Below are 22,876 nucleotides of genomic sequence, written 5' to 3' on the forward strand. Positions count from 1 at the left end.
AATCATAGAAATAACAGAACAGCACAGGTTGGAAGATCATCTGGTCCAACCTTTCATGGACATGAGAGCCTCAATGAGATTATCTATCACCCTGACCTGTTATGTCTTGAAAACCTCCAGTTATGAGGACTCCACCACATCCCTGGAGAGGCTGAAGAGCATGAAAGTATTCATGCTCTTCACTTGCATTACCCAGGGGAGCACGATAGAGGTGGCAGTTAGTATATCCCTACTCAGGATACATTAAATATACTACTGTTGTCCAAAAAGGCACATAGTAACAATAGTATTTCATCACACCAGGGATAAAGTCTTAATTTAAGCAAAACAAATTATACAAAGAAGTCATTGTGTTTCTTGTTCTAATTCATCAATAGATGTAGACAAAGAGCTCCTTTTCCTCTAGAGATGACTACGCAGAGAGGTTATAATGTGTAATATTAAGGTAATCAGATCAGTTGACCGCAAATAAACAGCACTCATCCAGAAAATTAACATCTGTCTATTACTTCTAAAACTAAAATTGGTTCTACTATTTTCTAACTATGTGAACACAGTTGATTCGCTTCACCTGTTTTTACCTCAGTCTTCTCCACTACAAAAACAATGAAACAGATAATTTACTTCCTCTGTGAAGAACCAGGATACCTGAACAGGGTTGTTGCCCCCTAACTGATAAGTAGTTTCAGTGGTTTTAGTATATTTGGTGTTCTTTTCCAGAAGAGAAAACACATTAATATAGGTTTCGGGGGGGGGGGGGGGATTTTTTTTTTTTTAAAATCAAGTAAAATAATTCAATGTTTGAAATCAAACATATGATAAGAAAAATCTGAGATTTGAGATTTCATTTACGTTTTCAGAGCTACTGGTGGCAGTGAGGTGCATGTCCTTCAATCAAAAATACAGTATCACTTCATGTTTTTGGGCAAACCCCTTACCTCTATTAAAGTATGTGTATGACCTTAAAAACCCAAATGAACAACAAAATAACCCCAAACCCCCACAAGCACACAAAACAACCAACAAGAAATAATTCAAAAGTATCTTTGCCTCATGGCCCTAACTTGCTTCCTTTTGGGAGAATCAAGATTTCCGTCATCCTTTCTACAGACAAATAGGAACTTTCTCAACAGGACCATTTGTGGGTCTACTGCATATAACTACTTAATTTTATTGATATGGTTTAGGTATTTTTTTCAAATGAGAAAAACCATTTATTTCCATTTTCAAAGGAGAAAAAACAAAACAATTAAAATATGTCCACAAGAAATCTTATTTGTCATGTCTTCCCTGAAAGTTTGGAAATATAATAATATGCTTTTTACTATAAAATGAATTGCTAGAGGTAATAAAGACCCTCTGGTTGAACTTCAATATTCTTTTCATCAGGCAAAAAGAAAGGAAAATAGCAAAGCACCATTCAGTAAGATTACAGCATAATGTCTGCCAGAGAAATGAACTCCAGTAAGCAATCGTCTTCAAGATGGTGAGATCCCAGCTGTTCACCCATTTGGATCAAACTGATGAGTGTGTAGAAAAATCACACAACTGAGCTGCCAAACATCTCCCACTGCTCCAAGCACAGAGCCAACCGAGCTGCTGAAACCATAAGGTGATGCTCAAAATGTGCTCGTTCACAATGTGCTTCTCTTTTTCTTGGTGTGTGTGAGAGAGCATATATTTCAGCACTGAGAGACTTTGAGACACACAGAAGCAGAGATAAAGAAAAACTAATTAAGCTCTCTGTATGCTTGCAAGCATTGCTAGTCATTGTAAACAGCAAAATATCTTGCTCACCAGCCACATTTCAAAGCATCCCAGAGGGCTACCGCTATCGCCCAGGTAGAAGAAAGGAAGGAAGATTGGAAATGTGACCAGCTGCATTCCCTATTTGCAGTGGAGAGATGGGATGCAAGGAGGAAGGAGATGAAGGGAAACGTTGCATTAGATTTCACAGTAGAAGGACTGTTAGAACAAACTGTTAAAAAGAACAGTTTGTTTAGCGCTGTAACCACAAGTGATGCTAATAGACATGTAGGGTTCAGTTATAGGGAATTTAGTTATTGGGCCTACAAGTAGCTCATGGTCACAGGAGCGTTCCAGACGCCTTTAGAAGGCCTTGAGCAGAATAAACAAAAAGATAGAAAAAGAAAGATCCCAATTAGAAAAACACAGGTGCACATTCCACGATAAAGGGAACTTGGCACAAACTACGTCAATTCAGGGGCTTATCTCGACCAATTGGACTAAGACAAGTCTTGCATGCTCTAATTAACACAGCCAATTATGTTCTATGTTTATGCGCGTGTACAGAGCGGGTATAACTAACTTTATCTTACGTTTGTGCGCGTGGACAGTACCAATGTAACCAATCACTGTTTATGCTTGTGCGTGTGGACACCAAATGCTTGCATGCAGCAACCAATCAGAGTTTCTAAACAACTTAGGGAATTGTATAAAAATGATCAGTTAAGCTCAATAAATGGGTGACTCTAATCATCATATTGGTGTTCGATCGTCCGGACCTCGCAGAAATAAACCCTAAACCCTACGTAGACATCATATTCCATAATCTTCATGTGATCTTCTCTAATTTTCTCCCCTTTAATGCTACTTAAAACAGTTATTTTAACATCTTCTTGTAATTTCTGGATTTTTGATTGTATGTAGGCATCATTTCATTATTTCCTAACCTTTGAACTCTTGCCTTTATGTAGATTTCAGAGGCGATCTCTGCAGCTGGTTAGAATGGTAATGAGTGAAGAAAACTACCTCCAGACAGTAGCTGAAACTCATAATTTAACTCAGACAAGGCCTTATGTCTTTTGTCCTTTCCTTATTTATAGCACTTCCTTTGCTCTAAAACTTTTTTTGTGCTTCTACTTTTCTAAGACTGGGAAAGTTTAAGAGAACTGATTAATGAGATGGTGTAAATTTTTTTTTTCCCCTACATTGTACTTGAATGATACGTGCATTCTGCTTATGTGCAAGAGACAACTGACAATTATTCTACCCCACTCACAAGGGAGACAAGTAGAATCACGTGGAGCTTTGCCACAGAAGGGCAGAGCATCCAGGCCATTATAAAGGAATTTCAGATTTTACAAGAATGCATCTCTTAGTGTTAGATACTTGTTAAGTACAGCACTGCTTGTAACTGATACATATATATATTTTTATATATATATATATATATGTATGGGTACATGTAGGTACCAAAGCTGTCCTTATAGTCAAAAAAACCCCCAACAAACAACCCCAACCCCAAAACCCCCACACCCCCAACCCACCCCATATAAAATTATGCTCAGCAATAAAAGGGGCATTCAGGACAGTTAGCCACCCTTTGCTTGGAAATGGGCTGGGCATCAGTTTACCCATGGGAGGTGGTAAGTGATTGCCTTTATATCACTTGTTTTGTTCTCTCTTCTTCCATCTATCCTTCATTTATTAAAGTTTTGGGGTTTTTAAAAATTTTTTACTCCCATATTTTCTTGGGTTTAGTCTTCCACTTCCATTACTGAGAGGCTGTTGAGATGCAGTAGTGGGGAAAGTTTGAAAACTGGTTAGAGCAAGTCCTATTTTCATTAGTGAAACTACCACTACTGGTAGTGAGATTGCCTGACTACATTTTCAGTAACTGAAATTAACAGCCCTTTAAGGTTTCGGAGTTTCGATTTTTTGTTTGTTTGTTTTAATCTAAGCAGTCCCATCCCCCAGTTCTATGTTACAATAACAGAGAAATAGTGGTTGTCTTGTTATATTCCTTCAGCAACAGTGCAATTTTTCCACATATTCTGAAAATTAAAGGACAGGAAATTTTCTTTAACTCCAGAGTAAACAACAGAGTTAAACATTCTTTTCTAATATGAGTATTGGTACAGAAGAACAATGTAGAAACACAAGAGTTGTCAGAGAAATGTGTAATTAACATGACAGAATTCAAAGAATGCATAGTAACCAAAATATGAGAAAGCTTACTGAGAAAACTTTCTAGCCTAACATGCAGGATAAAATTCAGCACACTGGAAAAATGTTTAATTGAAACATTCGATAGTTGTGGCTGTTGCATTCATTCTGTGAATATTTAGTCATTGCGCCTCTAGTCACCTAATTTCTGCTGCATTTCCACAAAACAAATACTTCCCAAATTTCCTTTAAGGAGGTTTCTTATTGTCTTCTGTTGTCATAATGTTTTTCCATTTCAGTATCCTGTGTATCTTAAGCTGCAACACAATTTGTTCTATCCTATAATGGAATGCCTCACCATCAGATTTAATTCACCTGAAAGGAAACTGTCATTGCACTAAGATCATAATCCTATTTGATTTCTACGATGCATTTCAGTTGGTGTTTTATTTGCATAGAGGGGAAATCTCTTTTTATGAGGAAAGCATCTTCCTCTCTCTCCTTCCTATATGGCAGCTGCTACTGAGTAATTTATATGCATGTCCTGGTTGCAGATTTTTTTTGCAAAGCAGCATCCTGCAGTTACATGGAAAATACTGTTACCACAATATCAAGGAGAATGATAACTTTACCATGAGGACTGGAACTGTTTGGCTCATTGTTGTGAGGGGAAGGTAAATTTAAAATCATTTTTATTCTGTTTCCTATGTCCCACTAAAAGAACAGATTACTTCGTTTACTGATCTTTTACATTTACTAATATTTATTCTCATCTGATTGCTTGAATTATATATTATTTAGAGTTATAATTTATATGACTCCAGATGATTCTGCTATTTAGCTTGCTCTCTTTTGTCTCTCCCTTCCAATTTTAGTACCAACAGCATACTGAATTCAGCTGTCCTTACAGCACAGAAACATTAAAGAAAGAGAAACTAACTTCATTTCTTGTCTAGGAACCCCATAAGACAGAGAAATATAAGGGAACAGTGGCAATTCCCCTTGAAGCCAGACCTAAGTGAAATTTCCTAGGATAGTGGGCTGACCTCTTATTTCAATTTTTCATCATTGCTGCACAATTTTGACCAAAGTAGCTCCTCAGACTACATAAAAGTGCTCTACAGAGGACAGTCTGAGAATCACCGTCCTAGATTACTGGCAAATGACAAATCCATGCAATTTGAGAATTCTATTTCCTTAGAGAACTTTCTACTTTCTCTTCATTTTTTTTTTAATTTGTGTTTTTACCCCTAAACCACTCATATATATATGTGTGTGTGTGCACGCGTGCATGTGTGTATGTATTTCTAGGATACTTTCTGTTCTAGGGATCACTAATCCCCTCCCAAATAGAGTCCATACAGAGCAAGAAACATGTCAGAAATTTTCACACACACAAACAATTTTTATATATGGCAGAACTAAAGCCAAGATCTGACTGTTTTCTATTCCTTGCGCTTTTTAGCATACATCAAGTTTGATGAAGACCTAACCAGAACATTAGTACTTAGGAGAACAGTGTAAGTAACAATAGATAAAGGAAAACAGAGAATGGCCTTTTAAATAAAAAATAGAAGCATTTGGAATATGATGACAAAGTGAAATGAGGGAAAAAAAAAAGTAAAATAGCCTAATCAAAACCATGTCAATAGATTTGGGAACATCAATGTAGAAACACCAATTAAAAAAAAAAAAAAGAAAAAATAATCTGAACTCTGGGAATGCACACCTCCCACTATGCATCCCACAAACCCGGTCAAGCACACAACCAAAATTACAGCCCTATCCATCATGGAGTGAGGCTTTCTCCTGACCTCTAAAAAGTTTCCTTTCCTATGAAATTTTCATATGGGTAAGAGGAAGACAGAGAATGAAATGGGATCTCTGCTTCCCTCTGAGAAAAAAAAAACAACCCAAACCAGAAAACACTGATCAGTCATGCGGTTGGGAACACACCTTTCCAAATCCCATAATTTAGAGATACGGTGATGGAAACGTTTCAGTAAATGAAGTAGGCAGTTTTGCTTCTATCAGACACAATTCAAGAAAGTCAATGCTTGTTACCTCTGTAGAGTTGCTGACATTAAATAAATAAATAATCACGAATCTCAAACCTTGTTAAATTTCTCTTTGGATTTGTGGTTTTGTTTTTTTTTTATTTGGAAGTCCAAATAGGAGCTATTTTCTCTTTACATTTTGGAAATTTGAAAGAAAAATATACACAAAATAGTCACCAATATAAGAAAAAGTTCAAATTGTCATTATGCTTCTACTCTTCCAAGTATCTCTTCTCAAGATCTATTTTCATTGTGATGGTTAAGGTGAACTAGCTGCACAGTAGTAGACACTGGAATATCAATAGATGATTTGGAACCAGTTGTTTAGGTCAAAGTTATGAAATTACATCTTTTCATTGTTATTCTAGTTCTCCCTTCCAGTTCCATTTTATTTGTTTTCTACCTGTTTGTTTTCAGACAAGACCACAACACAATCCTTTTTCAGAATCTTTCGGTTAGCGATAAAATCCAAGTCTAATTTTAAAACCAAGACCATACAGACCAAAATTACACCAATCACCTCAAAGTTAAAAGCAGTATTGCTTCATCTTCAAGCCTATTGTCCTAATGTTATTACTTAATCAAAAGCATGGTTACAATAACAACAGAAACTGAAAAAAGCCGAAAAAAATGATAGTTAAGAATACAGGAAATGGCTTTTTAAAAAAAATAAAATCCACAACAGCAAATGCTCCCTGGAACAAAGAAAAGGTGCAAGATGAAAGCATAAGAGCAGATAAGTATTGAACAGAAGGCACAGCTAACATTATGCATAATATTTGCTTACAAGGAAAATATTTCACTGTGACCAAAATAGCTCGAAGTGTCTACATCAGTGTCAAAGCTCCTTTAATCTTATTCCAAAACAGTTCTGAAAAAAACATGGCAACTTTAAGAAGGGAATGCTTGAACTCTCTGTTCAGGTCAGGTTTTCTCCTTTGGCATACTTAACAACCATGATATTCTGAACTGTCGGTCTGGCTGGGAATAGATAGAACAGAGCACTTAAAGCAGACTAGTTGTTCAGCATGATACTAGTTAAAGTCCCAATTAACCTCTTGCTTTGCATTTTGATAGGTTAAAATTAAAAACGTATCTAGTTTCCAATATCTTTACCAGAATAAGATCTGGTAATAACAGGAGTCCAAAACATATTTATATGTGTAAACTTTATTTGCTCCTCTTGATTGGTACTGATTAGAAATAACACAGATTCATAGCTTTTGTTGGAAGGCACATAATATTCAGCAGCATCTAGAAATACAGGTCTTCATGCTTTTAAAAAAAAGTTAGACCTTTCAAGAAGTAATTTTACTACAAAATATCACCCTCCAGCTCTTTGTAGGACAGTACAGCCATTAATAATGCTTTGTTATTGCATATGATATGATTTACACTCAACTCTAATGACTTACAATCCATTTATTTTTTTTTTTTGTTGGCAGTATGAGCAAATTAGCTCTGTTTTCCTGGCACAATTAGTTGCAAGTCCTTCATTTTCATTCTGTTGAAAACTGAAGGGCAAATCAGTGATAACAGAATCACTGGGTAGCACTTGGGTAGTCAGCTAAGATTGTTGTCTAGGAGCAATTTGTCATGTAAATGGTGTCCGCTTTGTTTTATGGAAATCTGAAAACTGCTTTCTGCATGATTGAAGCCTTTGTCAATGAAAGCCCCTTCAAAATGTGACAAACGTTTCTTATCTCTGGGAGATGCTGAAAAGACTTCAGTGATAAAAACTATATATACACTTACTATTTTTATCCAGGGCATACACATATATAGTATTCTGAGGATTTAGCAGCCCTGCCAGAAATATAAGATTTTCTCTATATTGAATCAATTCTATTTTAGGGGGAAATCAATTCCATTCCAGAGGATTCAAAAAGAGTCTTTGTTTTACCCACAGTATGTATAAATATTAATTACCACCTTCATAAATAAACAAAACACAGTACAAAATAGTTTCCCAGAGAAAAATGAAGTGCATTGCAGATGATTTCCAAGCCTTTTTGGAATGTGAACTGTATGCTTATTAATTGTCACATTTGTCACACACCTATGTATGTCAAAGAAGCCACTTGCAGGGTCTCATTATCTCAAAGACCTCCTCCTTCCCAGTCTGCTGATCTGCAGTCATTTTCCATTGCATTTCATGGCTACATTTCAGCTCCCACAGGTGAATCAGGATATATATTCCACTGTGAATAAGTGACATGAGGATGGGACTTCACATCCCTTATAACAGAGATTTACGCTTTTTTTTTTTTTTTTTGAAATTTAAAAAGTCTGCTTCACAGAGTCCCTTCAAATACATTTAGCTGATTGCTCATTTAAAGAAATACTCTTAAACCATCTGGGACAAAAAACAAGTTACCAATAGCTGGGTACGAGAGTAACGTGAAAAACAGTCTCTAAGAGTAGTGGCATCCGACACAAACCTATACTCAACAAGTGATGCTCTGGAAATAACAAGAATTTCCCACCTTCTACAACACAGAAGATGCAAAGCATTGATTTTCAGCACAGGCCATAGTATTTTAAAACATAAGCAAGTTCTACCAACAAATGCAATATGGTTTTAACTATCCCATTCATGTTGGGTTTGCTTGAGGAATCAAAGATTCACAAAAAGACCTATTTCTTATTTTACATGTATTTGCTTGACGATAGAACATAAATCTCAAAATAAGTCTGAATTCATCCTTTTTTACTCAGTTTTCCTCATTTTCTTCTCTCTTTCTCAATTTCCTAAGAAGATTTTGGCTTTCAAGGAGTTTTTTGTATTAGAATGTATACTGTCTGTACACACACAGAGATATAAATACCTTCTCCCCACAGAGAAGGGGACAACATTCAGTTAAATTTTTTTTTTTTCAGATGAAACTTCATATTCTTCATGACCTAACATATCAGCTAAAGCCCTCTGGTTGCTATTTTGGTCATTGTCTACTTCCTAAATCTAGTCCCTTGGAACAATGCAATTTCTCTCCAACAGCTTTTTTTGGGGGGGGGCAGGGGGAAGGAGGAGCAGGCAGGGTTTTTTTGAACCACTAAAACCCCCAAATTGTTATAGCAGCAAGGAAAATACACATTATGTCCCTTCTTCATCCAAGATCTCAGAAACAGGAGCCATCTTACCCAGCCATAGACATTAGCAGCATAAACCGCCACCTCTCAGCAAGATCTCCAAGTAGCCCCAAGTGACCCATGTCAATGGCATAAAAGAGATGTTGGGTTCCCCCCCTCCCCCCCCCAAGAAAGAAGTCAGAGTGAGTTCAGATGTTCCTACCTACCCATTCTAAAAACTGAAATGAAACTTATCCCAAGCCGCAAACTTTCCTCTTAGAAACAATGACATACAATATTCTGATAATATCTTTCAATTATTGATCTTTCTGAACTTACAAGAGGAGAATGACAACCTTAAACTGTTTGCGCAGAAAAGGGATTTTCAGTTCCTTCATCAGCAGTATGCAAAAAGGCCAGTAAACTAGACTGCTTTCACCTGGAAGATGTTGGACACAATTCTTCTGATACTGATATTTTTATTTCAGCAAGAAGCAGAACATAGAGGGAGTAAGTAAAACAGAGAAAAAAGTAAGAGAAGAAAAAAAAGTCTGAGCTACTCTAAAGTCACTGCAAAAATTCTTCCTTTAGCACTAGTAAAATCCAAAGTACTTCAGAAATCTGTGTTGTCCCACCAGATAGAATGTGTTCTTGGGTGGGGAAGATTTCTGTGTTGTAATCACATTCACTTGAAAATAAACCTACACACACTCTACCTGGTACAACTCGATCTGGCTAATCAAAACCCAGCTGTTTCACTTATGGTATTTAGTATCCTGAAATTCCTAGCCAGTCTTCTCGGCAGTGCTCATCATCTCCCCTGGTTTGCAGCCACATCATCCTTTCTACAAAGCCTGTATCTTAATGCTGGTTGACCTAAAATTCCACCTAACAGGCAGAAGTATTTGTTTACTGACACTCCAGAGAGAACTGAGCAAGCCAAATCATGTGCTGCTTTACATATTTACATTTACTGGTTACAGATATCCTGGAATCCATCTTTATGCACCACTTTTGGGTTTTGTACTTTTGAGTACATGGTATGAGCCGAAACAACAAGTGAAACAAACAGCACCGAGAAGTTATTCCTAAATAGATATCTGTTTTCCTTTGCTTCTAAGTTCTATCATTGCACCTATGATGAAGCATGATACAGGTAGCAGATTTTAATCATGTAGAGTTAATTTTAAATCCTACAATCTTTAACACTTAATAATTTTTCCTGAAACCATTCTCTAAACTCAAGCCATTTTTATGTGGTTCTGGAACACACAACTTTTGTACAGACTTGTCTTTGCTACTTTTTTTTTTTTCCCCCACACACTATCTCAGTGTTAGACTTCATTTTAAAACTCATTCTTTTCCTCAGCTTCCACTATATTCAAGTTTGATAAAACCTAATGAGCTCAAAGGCAGTCAGATTAAAGTGCGCATTTTTGACACAAGCAATCTTCTTTAACAGAATGCACTTTTATTACCAACTTTGCATTCACTTTCTGTGCAAGAGGAGAAAGTAATTTTAATTTCAATGGATATGGATTTTAATGGCATTCTCTAAAGCTTTACCAAATCTCCATCAGCCTGATAAATTTGGTCAAAAGGTTCATAGCAATGCAGTCCCAGCGGAATGAGAAAATTTGCCTGGATTACAGATTAGTCAGCAAGAATATTTCTGTATTTTCTTTAATGTTTCAGCAGAGATTTGATTTCTCCCCTCAGGTTAGTATAACTAAAGAGACTGGGTGATGGGTTATGAGTTATCAGGGACAGGGTTTCTAGCTCAAATTAAAAATAATGGTGGACAAAGGCTGCTCAGGTAATTGAGTGTGTATGCCTGCAGCTGTATTCTGTTCAACCTTCATCAGACTGATAGTATCTCCAGATAAATCCTCTTAGCAAACCATTTTCATAATTTGGAATCCATCCATGCTAAAAAGAGACTGGTAGCCAATTGAAATATTTTTCATTAACCTGAATGCTCTTTTTCTGGTAAAATTTCAAGGTACAAGAGAGGGGAAAACACTTTAGAACAATTCAGTTATAAAATATTCCTTAATGACACTAAAGAATAGGCTTAACACATGCCATCAAGTAGCTGTTGGGAGAAAATTGCCACACAAAAACTTGTTTTTAATTTCAAAGAAAATCAGAGCTAATTAAACCTTTAAGGAACAAAATATAACAGTTTTTGATCAAAACCATAGACCATATTTTTTTCCAGTTTTTATTATTCTTCCACCTAGCTTTATCTCAGACATTACTTATCTGATGGACACTCCAGGGAAAAAACGAAGATATATAGATATATATAGCTGAAATCTTTCTGTATCAAACACTACAGCAACACTGCTTATTTGAAATGCTCTGTTGTTCTTTACATGAGCAGATAAACCCACAGAAGCCGCCTGAAGCAAATTTTAACTGAACATTAAATACTTCCACACTTTCAAGCAGTAAAAACAAAGCTTGGAAAGTCCGATTTATTTAAAGAAAAAGACAAATGGGTGTTTCTATGGTCTCTTGTTTACAAACTTAAACTAAACTAATAATAATAAAAACATCCAAGAGACCTGTAGCCTGGTTAAAATGTTCCTTTTCCTTTAAGATAAATGCCAGCACCTGCCCCCTCCAAGCAACCCTCCCCCCCCAAGCCCCAATATATGCCAGTATTACTAAAAATGAAAATAAAATTGAGAAAAATTCATATGTTTTCCCCTGATAATTCTTTTTGCAAGTGTGGTGGTTGAGGCAGGAAGATAAAACTTATGAACTAAGAAAGAAAATACCATTATGCTATTTCATAATAGCATAGAGATTCCACTTGACAAATTTTGTTGGGTTGAAAATACACAAGAGGAGAATGAGTTCAAATCATTCCATGTGGAAGCTGATAACTTTGCATATCATGTATACTGGGAAAAACAAACAAACAAAACCCCATGCTTTTAGACCTTCCTATATTTTAAATGCACTAGAAACTTTTTAATACTTATCAAAATACATTTCAAAAACAAGGGATCACAAAGTGATGCTGCTTTGAGCACAAGGGAAGACATAATCAGCTCAGTGATTCAGTTTTTAAAATCAGAAGATAACAACAATATGATCTAGTCTAACCTCCATTGTAATGTTGATGATAAGACTTCAGCCCATAATTCCTTCGTCACATACATGACTTCTGTTTTCTTTATGATGAGGCACCTCTGTCTTTAGTGCATAGATCCCAGAAAAGACACATATAAATGTATTGCAGGCTTAAAATCTGATCTCTGGGTTTCTTTCAAGGTACAAAGTAGTACTGGAAAGCTAGGGGTAACAAATTTTCCACTGCATATAATTGCCATTTTTAGTCATGAACAGAAACACAGTGTGGTAGACAGTCAATTCTGAGTAACTATAAAGTTTACTGTTCAGTGATTTTTTTTAAATTTTTTTTTTGAATCTTAGAGAAAGTTTTGAATTGCACTGGCAAAAATAAAATTAAGTTTGCAGTATATTTTCCTCTTTCATTAAAAATTATGATGGCTGCAAGACATTTAAACTGCCTAGTGTAAACTTTAAGGAAATACAATTTGGGGCTAAAGGAAGACAGAAATATCATAAGTACGTAGTGAATTAACATCAGTATCCTATTTATATGAAGTTGTTCACATTTGTACATAATATTTATTATTTTCTCCTGTGTTTCTGAGAGATGCGAAGATCAGGACCCCAAGGTGGTTGGGATCTCATAAATGCATTGAGAGGACAATAGCTGCAGAGCCCACCGAAACTAAAGAAAAAGAGACAGAGAAAATGAGGGTTAGAAATTGATGTAGATGATGTTAGACAGCAGTAAAAAGGTGACAAAATTGAACTCTTGATATTCTAAGCCACAGTCCCCTGCCCTACTCATTGAACCTGCTTAAATTTAAAACAATTAGTCTTTCCTAATTTCAAGGAATCTTTTAGCTGCTTAAAACACACAGAAATATGGAGAACTGAACAGCATTAAACCACTCTGAACACATTAAAATTAAAATATTAGGCTTTAGTCTTAGTTCTATGACAATTAATGCTCTGCAGCTTTAGAATTTCATCACAGTATATTAACCAAGCCGTAAAAATACAAATTAGCTCTTTAGTATAGAAAAAACGCTTTCTAAAATGATTTTAATAGTAATAAATTTCCTGCCTATGGTGTTTTAATTACATCTCTTAAATTACATGAATCTGTCTTATTCAACCTTCACGCGTGTGTTTATTTCTATTTAATTCTTAAATAAAAGTCCTGCATACATAGAAATGGCATACATGGAATAACATTGCTCTTCATAGTACATGCACTGTCCTATCAGGAAGTCAGGACAATGTTTTATATTTATTGTGATGAATAGGACAACATATTTATCATTATAAAGGTCACAGTTTTTGCCAAGCAATCTTTATCCCTCAGCCTGATAGATTGGCCAGTGAAGACTATAACTTCAGACAGCATTGCACTTTCCAAATGATGCTCAATACTGAGATAATAAAGTGATATGTGAGCAGAGCACAGGCAGGTCTGTGAGGCAGCAGCAGGGTAAAAGGTAGCTCAGGAAAAACCCAAACAGGCTGTGGAAACAGCAGAAGCTATTCAGAAAAGGTGAGAGTATTGGAAGAGGTGCAAAAGGTAGAGCAATGACAGCCAACATGAGTAAATAAGTCTGGAAAGATGCACAAAGCAAGATGGAGGCTTCCAAACAACACACCCCCACACTGCAAATGCTGGTGAGAGTGCAAAATTAGGAGCAACAGTTGAGGGAAAGACCTGCTATGAGGGCACCGATTGGGGTCAGCATTCAGAAAGGTTTGATTTATGCGATGCTTGGAGAAAAAGAGCTTTATCCAGATCCTGGGGAAAAATGTTCAGAAAAGATCTGCAATGACAACTCTGTCACAGACTTACCTTTACCTGTATATTGGCATATATAAAATATCATAAATAATAAATGTTACCAAGGAATTTCAAACGGTCATATTTAGAAACATCAAAATATCAAAAAAATACAAGATATTAAACTATTAACTGCTTAAGTGTAATGCACTCACACAGAAGTAGAAAAAAGATTAAGCTGAGAAAGTATTAATTTGTTGAAATAAAATGACACTTCAGTGCAACCGCCCCTTAGCTACATTGTAAGCGCATGTCTAAAGGGCTTACCCTAAGTCAAAAGATGGTAACTAACAGTGTACACTCCTGGAGTATCTTAGAAAAGATAAAAATACCGTTGTAAAAAACCTGCCAGCCCTATGTTAACTTAACAGAGAGTTCTCACCCAGTTATCACATTTCAGTAAAGGAGCAGTATTTAATAGCTGAGGTATAGCAGCAATCTAAAATGCTTAAATATTTCAAGAACTCAACTGCTATATTTTAAGTGCTATGTTAACTAATGGTTTGGTTTTCTTCCCTCCATTTCACTGCTATATTTCTGCCACTTCCCTCTTGGGTTACTCCAGGCTCTGAACACCATTTTTCAATAGCAGGTACCCTAATCACCTTAATGGTACAGGATAAGCCTGAAATACCATCATGCAGCATGTACAAGAGGAAAGGGATTTTTTGGGATTAGCTAGGATAATGCTACAGGATCCACTACTGGGAGAAATCCACTGTTTCCTAACACAGACAAGAACTGTTCAAACTGTGTCCAGTCAGTACTTCAATAATTTTCTACAACCTAACGGACAGAAGATGGGGCCTGGTGAAACTCCTAAGAAAATACACTCCAAACCCCCAAAATGCCACAGGGGGAAAAAAAAAAAAAATCACCACACTGTAATATGGAGAGTAGGAGCTACCTCACCGGTTAGCAAACATAAGCAATACAAGCAAAACACTGTCCTTCAAGGAAGGGGTTTTTGTTTGTTTCTGCAAACACCGAGTTTGGTCAGGTTAAGTGTTAGAGTGAATTGCTATCAGCTCTTCATATATCAAGGAGACACCTCCCCCCCCCCAACATTTCCCTGTTCAGCACACACACAATCTTGGCAAGAGATTCAGTTCAGCTGTAAAAGCAACATTAACATACAAACTAAAAAAAAATATTTATTCATAGACACACACCATATAAGTAACACTCTCCGACATGGACAATTCCCTGGTTAAATAAAACTACTTCATGGCTTGCTGAGCCTGCCACCGCATCAGTCATGCGTATCTGTGTCAATCAAAGCAGGTCAAGGACCCGCGTGCATTTTAGGGATCTGCCTTCCCACTTCACTTTGGCTGACAATTGATTTGCGAGGTACATTTTGCCTCTACTGCATACCAAGATTACAAGTTACATTAGAGAATGAGCAGAATGGATTCATAATTTGGACACTACAAAGAAAAAAAAATAAAAAGGATGGAGTAAGAGAAATGAGTGAGAAAGATGAGCATAATTATCACTTTCCTCTCAGTTCCTTCTAGTTGCAGGGAAAGGTGTTCATTGTCCTAGGATATTTAACAGGAAAAAAAAAAGATCATAAATGTATGAAAAATGGCTGGTTTTATACCAAATAATGAATTAAGTTACTAGAAATATTTAAAATACTTTCTCTTGAGGTTGCGATGACAAAACGATAAGAAATTTTATGTTAAACCAGTCCTTTTTAGACAAATTAATTCACCAGAGGTTTGGCTTGTAGAGTTTGGTCGTCTAGTAATTTCCCTGTGAAAAGTGCTTGTTTACATAAAAAGTTTGAATCACAGTTGTACTAAAATCATCAGCTAAAGATAGATCCAGCTCAAACTCAGACTAAACAGTTGTCAAGTATCAAGAGATAACCCTTTCTTTTTTCCATACTCATCTAGAAACTCCCTCCCCTGCCTGAAGAGAAACACTTTCCATTTTTATATTTGTTTACTCTCACCTGTCAGCATGAGTCAGCCAGACCCTTGCAGGTTTTAACACTTCAGGTTAGTGTTTCTTCTGAAAAACTCAAGTCTTTCATACAAACAAACAAAAATGGAAAGGAACAGCTGAGTTTATACCAAGGCTGCACTTCACTTCAAATGTCATAGTGGAAAAAAAAAATATCTCCCTTTCTTCTGTAATTTATACCATTATAGAACTGACGTGAAAGAAGACCATCACCATTTGATACCATTTTATATCTCTCTCCAGTTATTTTGTACCAGCTAAGTGACTGTGTAAGGTTCAGGGTAATGACAAGCAGACCCACCGGGCACTGATGGATTTGTATAATTTCAGGAAAAGGATTAAGCAATTGACCTTGCAGAGAAGGAAAGAGATGTTCTTTCTGGTTTGTTTATTCTTTTTTTGAAATACTTTTGATTTAGGCACAGTCTGGTCCACCTAAAAGTTTTTTGCTTCTCAAAAATGAATGGGAGACTTACAATCAGCCAGAATAAGTTAGCAGTACCCAGCAGATAGACTCAATCACACACACACACACACAAAAAAAAAAAAATCATTCTATCTATCCTCAGAATTTGAACAAGTTGCTTCTGGAGTGACACAAGAGAAAAATTGTTTTATTTATTCAGAAAACAAACAGCTTTTTATGAAATTCCTCCTATATTTATTATTGCTCCTTTGTTGCAAGACTTCATTTTCTTGTAGGAGTTAATTCTCGTGCATAAGAAAAACACACATGATGGAATATTTCAGATCAGGTCTGCAAATACAGCGTATTTACATAAACACAAAGAAAATGTGTGAACAAATCAAATGAAAGTTTGTCCACAACATAAATCAGTGAATACATCTTCAGAAAGAAATACAGAATTTCACAAGGAAATTATTACTTTTGTCTTTCCTTATGGAACTCACAACTGAAGTACATTCACCGAAAGATTTAATTGTATAAACAACATGACTCGGAACACTTAGTAACATGCTTTTGACATATTTCACAATAGTGAAGGCTTATGCCTTACCTAAAGGTTAGTTAACTATCAGTGGACATCTCCTATAGACAGTCATTAAAGAGAGAATATAATTATATCATGAATACTAATAACTCCCCCCAGTTTCTTATCTACCATATCCCCAACCCCCTCCAAATCTAGATAAAAAGCAAATCTAATTAATTAATCCAGAAAATATTTCTAAATAAAATCAAAGATTAAGAGTATAAAAACAAAAAAAAGAAAGAAAACCTTATACAGTGTGCAATATGGTACAGGCAGGATTAAAATGCACTGTGTGTTTTCCAGTAACCCCCAATTTAAAGAAAGCCACATGATTACAAGAGGCACAAGTTACCAATCTCCTATAGACACAAGAGCATGCAAAGCATTTTTATCTTAATCCCCCAGTCATAGCTCTGGTCGGTGAATAGTAATTATATAAAAGTAACAATTCATTTGATCAAACCACCTTAGATAGCACCATTCTGAGCTAATATCGTTTACAGCACTCCAACAGATAACTGGAAAGGGGGAAATGTAAAGACAGGGAAGGAAATAAGAAGCAAAACACCAAGTCTTTTGTTTGAAACACATTCCTGACACAACCACAACTTTGTTTTCATTATCTTTGATGTTGTAGCCAAGTCGTTAATCCTAGAAGCACCACCTTTCTAAAACATTTTCCCTCATCCTGATGTATTTATTTTATTTAAAGCTCACCATAAGATGCAGAAATCAGTAGCCTTTCAGGGTGATTGTTATCCACAGTTGTATACTCTACATAAGGCAGGTTTTAATAATTTAAAAATTCACTACCTGGACTGACTGCTTAAAATTCTTTCATGGAACACATACACACACATATACAACCCCCCCCCCCCCCAACCCGCAAAAAAACTCCCAAACCAAAACACCACAACCCCAAAACCCAAGAATCACAAGGCATAAGTGATAGTGAAGAACTTTGCAGATTTCCCAATGTCGTGGTTTAACCCCAGCCAGCAACTAAGCACCACGCAGCCGCTCACTCACTCCCCCCCATCCAGTGGGATGGGGGAGAAAATCAGGAAAAGAAGTAAAACTCCTGGGTTGAGATAAGAACGATTTAATAGAACAGAAAAGAAGAGACTAATAATGATAATGATAACACTAATAAAATGACAACAGTAGTAATAAAAGGATTGAAATGTACAAATGATGCGCAGGGCAATTGCTCACCACCCGCCGACCGACACCCAGCCAGTCCCCGAGCGGCGAAAAAAACCCCTGCCCCCCCACTTCCCAGTTCCTAAACTAGATGGGACGTCACATGGTATGGAATACACTGTTGGCCAGTTTGGGTCAGGTGCCCTGGCTGGGCATGAGAAGCTGAAAAATCCTTGACTGTAGTCTAAACACTACTGAGCAACAACTGAAAACATCAGTGTTATCAACATTCTTCTCATACTGAACTCAAAACATAGCACTGTACCAGCTACTAGGAAGACAGCTAACTACATCCCAGCTGAAACCAGGACACCCAACTATCACAAAATAATCTTATAAATATCCATTTGCTGAAACCAGGACATGCCCTCATCTTCTTTCTCAAAAACAATACACAGAGATATAGCAAAAACCAAAGGAAGAACGTAAATTAATACCTATTCATCACAGACTGTCTATGCAAGAGGATTATGACCAGGAGGGTAAAAGACACAGAGAAGTAGTTAGATCACTTTTCTCTGCTTGTTAAGCATTGCAGCTTTTAAATGGCACTGCCTTGAATCCTCAAACTTTTCTCCCCCCCTTTCAGAAGCCTGGGCAAGAATTAAGCAACATTTGCCTGCAGTCTAAGCATCTAAGTCCCAGCAAAGGGAAAGCGAAGAAAAGAGGGAACAAACCCAAATAACAGCAAACTTGCAAGAAGACACCACTAGCACCCCAGAGAACATCAACCATGTACCTGACCATCAGCAAAAACTAACACATCTTCAGCTCCTCTGCTCCATTGGTACTTGTTTTGCTTCTTTACCACGGAACTAGCAAATAATTATTTTTGGGTCCTGGAGACAAGGAATGAGACAGTCAAGGTGCAGCAGCCACCAAGAAACAGATCCATCAGCAGGCTAAAATGTCACCCTCATCCTGAAATTGACTGCAAAACACTGAGAGCAGCTGCATCACCTTTTCACCACTTCAGCTGTTCTTCATTCATACCAGGCCTTCAGCTGTCTTTTTAAAGCCTTCTCTTACAATCTTGCATGCATCTGGAAGTTCCCAGGTGCTATGCTTTGAGGGTTTCTTTCAATTTTTCTCCCCTGCCCACAGTTATATCCCTCCCAGAAGTTGGTGTCTAGTCTCTAAGAAACACAGCTGATGTCTGGGTTGATTTGCTGCCCCTGAGGAAGAGCTTAAATTAACTTTTAGATACTCCAGGATTTCTCTTAGTTGATTCCAGAAACTCTGCATCTATTACCCAAAGTACTCATTTTGCTCCCCCTCTCATCTACTACGTCTTTTAGGTCTCCTCAGACAGACTCAATGCTTTGTTAGATGCATGCAATTTATGAAACCAAAGGAAGACTTGCAGAATTGGATATGCTCTGTGCTTTCAAAAAATTTTCAATCTCTACTTGCCCTAAGACTGCTAACTGTAGTAGTCAGTAGCTCCTCCAAAAGTATCACAATGAACGTATTGCATCAGCAGTACTCCTTACCTGATTCCTTTTCAATGTAGAGTTAGCGTACAAGTATAAAAGTTCTGGTCAAAACATCAGCATAAATAACAAAGCGAAGACAACAGTATTGGACTAATGCAATGACCACATAGCTATGAACGTTTATAAATATCCACAAGTGGTGCAGATACAACAGGGAACCAGCAGCATACTTCCTTCTCTACAAAGCCACAGAAGATCAATACGAACAACATGAGAGCAGTGGTTAGGAAGAAATTCTAGGAGTGAAGGTGTTTTGTAGGACCAGCGAAGGAAGCACTTTAGAATCAACACATTCACTTCAGATAGTAAAAGGTTCTCTACTGCTAAATCTGTGGATATTAATGGTGGCTAGATTTACAATTTGTTTTCCAAAGATGGAAAATTTACAGATACAGTCTGACAAATATTTCTTAGTCCTGTGAGAGAAACGCAGGAATATCTTTAGCGGAAAAGTTATCTGCATAGATGCAACAGGAACTGCGGGGAAGAAACCTTGTTTTTGAGCACATTTCTGAAGCCCACAGGAGGCTGGACAGCAGCTCTACCACCACAAGCATCAGAAATAAAGGCGATGCTTGACACCAGTGTTACTAGCCTACCAATTCTTTTCCTCTGGATTTCCAATGAGTAGAGAATTTTTTAGAAACTGAGATTGTCACAAGCAAGTATGCAGCAGTCATATTTTCAATACAAATTTCAAAGAGCAAGCATGGCTAATACCAAATGCCAGAGGTTCTCAAATCTTCAGGTTGAATGAGTGATTAAATCCACACAACCTGATAATCCAAGAAGAACGTTAAGTGGATTTGTGACAAAACACAGCTTACACTCTAAGAACTTCAGTATCCCTGAATTGACTTCGCTATGTCCAGAGGACTGAAAAGTCCCAGTTTGGGCTATTCCAGTCTTAGTTGTGACACCTCAGTAGCATTCCAGAATTTCATGGTTGTATTTAAGAAGTAAATATGAGGTCATCTGTGCATGACTGAATCCACAGTAGAACCCCTTCTAATTCACAACAAAAGATAAAGTAAATTAGGTGTTCATTGTAGGTGACTTGCTTATCAATAAAGCAAGGTTTCAATCATATCCTCTGCTGCCAGCAGCTTAGAGAAAAACGGAGAAAAGAATTAAAAATGGCCTCCACGACTGGCTTTCTCTGCCTCTCAGAAAAGTGCTGCACTTATCTAATTGTACATGGATAGAACGCAATATATATTTGCAGAAAACATTTTACCATAGTCTACACATTCTCATAAATAAAATATCTAACCATATTCTGCCACTGACAATGCTGAATGAAATAAAAAAATGTCATTGTTCCCTTCCTACCTCCAAAAAAGTCATACACATTTTGAATTGACTTCAGAACAAAGTAATTACTGGATCAGGGTCTTGAGGATTTGCTGGGGGGTTGTGTGTTTTCCACTGCATGTAGTTTATGACTTGCATTTCTCTTGAGTCTCAAATATTTTGCCATTACATCTGGGAGAGAGAGAAATGTGTCAGCAACCTAGTGACAAAAAATATGACTTGTTTCTAAGTCCATGAACAGCTTGTTACCTGAATTGTTAGTCTGGCTATAGCAATACATGTCACTCAGTGAAAACTGAAATCGTACAGTTTCAGATAATTAAACCCCCACTTAAATCAGCAAAAAAAGAGAGAAAAACTAACATTTGGATTCTTTTACAGATCACCTGTTGTTGATGTACCTCAAGATGTAGTGATGTGAGACCCCGCAATCCTGGCAAACAGAATTATTCAACTCTTTCAACGCTGAAGCATTACATGTGACAAAACTTTCCCCTGGCAAAAAGGTGAACATTTCAATAGTCTCTTTTTTTCACTTAACATGACTTAGCAGAATTCATACTGCTTTTCTCAAAGCCTGACAGAAGCAGAGAAAAATCTGTACTGTTAGCAAAAAGACAAGTTAAGACAGGAAATTTTGAACAATATTTTTTCAGTTTTGTAAGTTAGTTTATGTTTAAAACAACCCAAACTTTTAGTATAGTACTGTATAGTACTGTATGATTTATTTTTCTCAAGTTATTTTCTAATTTTTTTTTTGAATTGACAATAGTTAAGCACTTATGGATTTGTTATTTAAATAATGATTTATATGTTCTATAAAATATTTATAAAATATTCTTTTTAACTAATTGAGCATTCATTATTCCAAACTTTTTTCTATCATCTCATGTGGATTTGTTTATTTATTTATTATTGTATGGGAAATGTTAATTGTGTGCCTGGTTGCTGTTACTACTTTGTTCAAAAGCAATTCATTAATCCAGCTTCTCTAGAAATCAACTTCCCTCAAACCAGGTTATGTTCAATAAGGCATTTCCATGAGTTATGGCAGAATGGTGTTGAGTGAGATGATAGAAAATAGTGAATTTCTGGAGATATATCAAGAGAGGGAAAAAAAAGCACCTCAATAATTTCCATTCATGGAGGAGGAAAGCCTCCTGACTGACTGGCTTATGAATGCTTTTGATGGTAAAAAACCCCACCCACCACCTTAATAAGTGAAACGAAAATTTATTTGCTTTCATAACAAATTAAACAAGGATACAGTGCCAAAAGGGAATGAAAACCCACCACTGCAGCATTCATAGCTCAGTTACTGCAGCAGGCATCTCGGTCAAGATCCAGGGTTACATTCCACATCCAGAAAAAAGTTCCTTCTTGGGAACAAGGAATCTAAGTCACTTCCTTGTGCATGGGGTAGGAAATTAAGACTTTCAGGTTCATGGTGGATGGTTCATTGAATGTGAGTTTCTAGCATGAAACTCTAAGTGAGAAAACACAATTCTCCAATGTATAAAGAGAAGAGCGAGTAGGAAAGTGCTATTTCCTCTTTAGATAACAGACTTTTATGGAATGAGGGTCAGAAAAGGAGTACATCTGGTGTTCTTCATTTATGATAGACAAAATATTTGAAACAGATTAATAAAGAGCTGAGTTATGGAAAAATGCATGGTTTTTGCTTATTCAAAACAAATTAGGTTGTAGTTTTATGTTAGTCTACATATATCTGCATTAAAAGAGGTATGGGAGGTTTTTTCTGTCTAGCAGGCAAAGCAGGATTAGCAAAGACAAAGCAAAATTCATTGTTTCGCCTTTGAAGTTAAAGAAAAACAAAGAAGAAATAAAGCACTGTTAATTATATGAATTAGACTTTACAGCAACTTCTCTAATAGTTCTTTATTCTGTCTAAAAAGACATGCTGCAGCTGAACAAGAATATGAG

The sequence above is a fragment of the Haliaeetus albicilla genome, chromosome 1 (assembly GCF_947461875.1).
Source record: "Haliaeetus albicilla chromosome 1, bHalAlb1.1, whole genome shotgun sequence".
In the NCBI taxonomy this organism is placed as follows: domain Eukaryota; kingdom Metazoa; phylum Chordata; class Aves; order Accipitriformes; family Accipitridae; genus Haliaeetus; species Haliaeetus albicilla.